The sequence below is a fragment of the Mchenga conophoros genome, linkage group LG18, assembly GCF_057382185.1.
Source record: "Mchenga conophoros isolate Kocher_MC1m ecotype Shallow Benthic linkage group LG18, M_conophoros_male_GT1.1, whole genome shotgun sequence".
Lineage (NCBI taxonomy): Eukaryota > Metazoa > Chordata > Actinopteri > Cichliformes > Cichlidae > Mchenga > Mchenga conophoros.
Window position 1 is genome coordinate 15409117 of NC_140543.1, and position 4883 is coordinate 15413999.

Consider the following 4883-nt stretch of genomic DNA (forward strand, 5'->3'; position numbering starts at 1 on the left):
AACCTCGTGGCTCGTCTCAATTAGCTTGCTGAGTGTGCCAGCCAAAAATACCCTCTTAGCAACAACAGACGGAACTATAGAAAAGGTTCCTATCTAATTGCACAATTAGTAAAAATAACACATTTAAACATATAAATCCAATGAACAAAACATGAATTACTATTGATTTATTTCTTAATATTTCAACTACTAATTGTTTCAACCTTACATATCTAATAAAATGAACTTAAATGCGAGAGTTGCCTATGACGGCAGCTACACTCCCACCAAATCACTTGTGATTTCCACCTATGAACTTATGAAATGTAAACTAATCTGCTTCTAATAGTGTCACAGTCTTGTGTATAGGTCTGTCAAGTAGAACTGGTTTACTCAGTCTCTTTCCGTGGTCATCTAACAATGAGTCACTCATTAACAGTTGTACTTTGCGTATACATCCATCTTCACTCGGGTGTATGGCAACAACTTTGGCCAACTTCCAGTCGTTTCTTGATGCTTGGTCATCTTGTACGATCACTATGTCATTGATCTTTGCATTTCTGTTTGTTTTGTGCCACTTTTGTCTTTGTTGTAGGCTCAATAAGTACTCTTTCTTCCATCTGTGCCAAAATTCATTGGCCAAGTACTGGACTCTACGCCATCTTTTGCGAAGATACAAATCTTCCTTTACAAAGTCTCCTGGTGGTGGCAGTATTACTGACGACTTCATGGTCAACAGAAGATTAGGTGTAAGTGGCTGAGGTCCAGTAGGATCGTTGAGTAAATGTGGGGTGATAGGTCTGCTGTTAACTATCGCCATCACTTCATAAAGATAGGTTCTTAGAGATGAACTGTCCAATGATCTGGATGACTGATCCAGAATGGTTGTCAATACACTTCGGATCGTACGAATTTGCCTTTCCCAGGCTCCACCCATATGACTGGCAGAGGGAGGATTCATCACAAACTCACAGCCTAGCTGTTTCAAACTTTCCTGATCCATTTCCTTTACTGCTTCCAGAAACTCACGTCTGGCTCCAACAAAATTGGTGCCTTGATCTGATTGCAACTGACGTACATTCCCACGCAAAGCGATGAAAGAACGCAGTGAGTTTAGAAAAGCGTCGGTTGACATATCATCAAGTAGCTCTATGTGCACCGCACGAGAGCATAGACAGGTAAACAGAAGCCCGTAACGCTTCAGTTCTTTTCTTCCTTCTTTAATGTAGAATGGGCCGAAACAATCCATCCCACAATACGTGAAGGGAGGGGTGGTCTCCATTCTCTCACTTGGTAGGTTTGCCATCTTTTGCTCTTCTCCTCGACGTCTGAATTTCCTGCACTTAATACAGTTGTAGATAAAGGATGATACTGCTTGACTGCATCCTAGTATCCATATTCCGTTCGATCTCAGCTCATTTATCGTCATGCCCCGTCCTTGATGTTTCACCCGCTGATGATGGTGATCAATCAGTAACTTTGCGATATGGCAAGTCTTTGGTAAGATGACCGGGTGCTTGACGTGTGGCTGCAATGTAGAACGCTCTAATCTACCTCCCACTCTAAGAACACCCTTCTCATCCAGGAAGGGATCGAGTCGATAGAGTCTATTTGTTCTGTCCTTGGGTAGATCCTTTCGCGTTTGAAGTGCCTTGATTTCCTTGCAGAAGATTGATCTTTGTACAATGGATATGACTTTAAGCTCGGCTTCTTTCCTTTCTTCAAGGTTAGTGGCTTTATTGCTTCTCCTTTCCAAGCCCTTAAACTCTTTCACAAATCTGAGAAGTCTTGCCATAGCTTTGACCAACCTTGACCAACTGGAGAATTTCAGAAAACGTTCTGCCAAAGAATTTGTTTCTGTAGTTGTATGGAGTACAACAACTTTGCGTACTTCTGGATCCTCTGCATCAAGTTTCCCCACCGTGACTTCTTCGTGGGGAAGTTTCTCTTGCCAAAGAAAACTTGGACCACTAAACCAGTTGGAGGTAATGAGGTCTTTGGCCTTCAGTCCGCGCGAGGCATGATCTGCTGGATTGAGATCTGATACCACAAACTTCCATTGCATCGGTTGAGTGCTTTCCTTAATACGCTGAATGCGATTTGCAACGAAAACATGGAAACGTCTCGCATCGTTGTTGATATATCCCAAGACAACTTGAGAATCTGTCCAGAAGAATTCTTGAGCATCTTCTAGCTCCAACTCTGCTTTGAGCATGTCACTAATCCGCACTGCTACAACTGCTGCAGACAGCTCCAATCGTGGCACCGTAGTAACCTTCGTGGGTGCTACTCTGGACTTGGCAAAGACAAGAGCGCAGTGGACTTGTCCTGCTTCACTGACAGCTCTCAGGTACGTACAAACACCATACCCTGAAACACTTGCGTCTGAGAAATGGTGAAGCTCGTACTTCTGAACTGTTTGAAAATCTTTTGGCACGTAACATCTGTCAATTTTGACATCTGCTAGATTTTTTAGATCCAACAACCAGGACTCCCACCGTGACTTCAGATCGCTTGTGAGTGGTTCGTCCCAATCTGCTTTCTCTCGACACATTTGCTGTAGTATCTGCTTCCCAAGTAGAACAAAAGGTGCCACAAAGCCAAGTGGATCGTAAATAGAGGCTACTGTGGACAACACTCCTCTTCTGGAAAGTGGCTGCTCGTTCACAACTACTCGAAACTGGAAATAATCCGAGTCGATGCACCATTTGACACCTAGGGCTCTTTCAATTTGTTGCTCGCCCAGTGACAAGTCCTTTCTTACTGTTTCTGCACAATCTTCTTCCGGTAGCGAATTAAGCACTTGCTTACTGTTTGAAACAAACTTGTGAAGTCGCAAGCCTCCTGTGCTGCAAAGTTCCTTTGCTTCCTTCACCAAACAAATTGCCTCTTCTTCTGAGTGGAAACTGATAAGACCATCGTCCACATAAAAATTTCGCTCAATGAATCTTATGGTAGCTTCACTGAACTTGCCTTGACCTTGTGCAGCAATATACTTGAGACCAAAGTTCGCACAGGCAGGGGAAGAAGCAGCTCCAAACAAGTGTACGCGCATGCGATAGACAGATGGAGTAGAGTTGAAGTCTCCATTGTCCCACCACAAGAAGCGAAAGTAATTTTGATCTTCTTCTCTGACTCTGAATTGATGAAACATGCGCTCAATGTCGCACATCACTGCAACTGGACCTTTCCGAAATCGGCACAGGACCCCCACTAGAGAGTTGGTTAACTCTGGCCCTGTAAGCAGGTAGTCGTTCAAGGACACCCCTCCGTACTTTGCTGAACAATCAAACACCACTCTTATTTTGCCAGGCTTTTGAGGATGATACACTCCATGGTGTGGAATGTACCAGGCAGGGCCTTTGTCCAGGTCTACAGAGGGAACTCTTTCTGCATCACCACGCTCTATAGTCTCTCTCATGAACTCTGTGTAGTCTTTGTGGTATTGCTTGTCCTTCTCAAATCTTCTCTTCAAATTTTTGAGTCTGTGTTCTGCACAGCTCCGGTTGTTTGCCAGACTTGGTCTGTCTTCCTTAAATGGCAAAGGTAACTCACAGTGTCCATCTGCTTTCATCTTCACTCCTTCTTCCATTATGGAGATGAACCTTAAATCTTCTTGTGAGAAGTGTGAATCTTCCACCTTTCTTTCATTGAAGTCGGACTCGAGCACTTTAATTACATCTGCAGATGTGACCACCTCTTTGACTTGTGTGCGACAGACGTATTGCACTTCTTTGACCAACTGCTCAGCTGACTGATTGGGTGTCACTTCCTTGACAATGATCTTGTGGCTACATCCTATGGCATCCCCATAGTCAACACATGGATTAGCTCCTCCAACTATTGTCCAGCCAAGGTCTGTTCTTTGGGCAAAAGGTTCATTATCTTTTCCCGCCACAACTTCTCTGGGTACCAACACTTGTGAACAATTGTAACCAATGAGCAGGCCTACGTCACATTCAATCAGTGGAGCGATTTCTTCAGCCAGGTGCTCTAAGTGTGGCCACGCTCTTGCTGTCCTTTGTGTGGGAATATGACTCAAATTCGCAGGAATAAACTCTCTTGTGTATGTCACAGGAAGAGGAATTCTCCTTGAAGAAGAGAAACCTCTGACCTGTAACCCAGACAGCCTTTGACTTGGTACTAAAGTGTCTTTAGAAGACATTGTCGAGAGCTTTAACTGCACACATTCCTTCTCTGCATCCAGAGCATCTGCCTTTTCCTTCAAGACGAATGTCGTGTCACTTTGGCTATCAAGAAGAGCATAGAGAAGAATCTCATGTTCAGGATTGCTTGTTGTGGATAACCAAACTGGAATGATTGTAGATGTGAGATTACTTCTGTCACTTTGAATCACACGGTTTGATATTGCTTCACTTGGTGCTTCCTTGGGTTTGGTTTCTCTACTCTCTTTATTGCCTTCCATCTCTTTCATTTGTGGTTCCTTGTCACTTTCCTTTTCTTTCCTTTTCTTTGAGGTTTTGTCTCGTTCCTCATGCAAACATGTCGGGTGTTTCCCTTTACATGTGTCACACATCTTTCTCCTTTCACATTTCTTTGATTGGTGTCCAAAGCCTAGACATCCAAAGCACAGTCCCTTAGTTTGCACAAATTTGACTCTTTCACTCAAGACCTTGTCCATAAACTTCCTACATGTGTGAATGCTATGATTTGAGTTTTCACAAAACACACATTTTTTTGTGTTGGACGTCTCTTCTGCAGCACTCACTAGCACCTTTGCTCCAACACTTCTTGTCTTGAAAGATTTCATTTTCTCTGAGTCACCTGCTTTGAGTGCATGAAGCGATGTTACTGGATTGCACGCAATCTTGGCTTCTCTCGCAATGAAGTCAACAAAGTGGCTAAATGTTGGAAAAGAACCATCTTGTTCTTCAATTTCAATG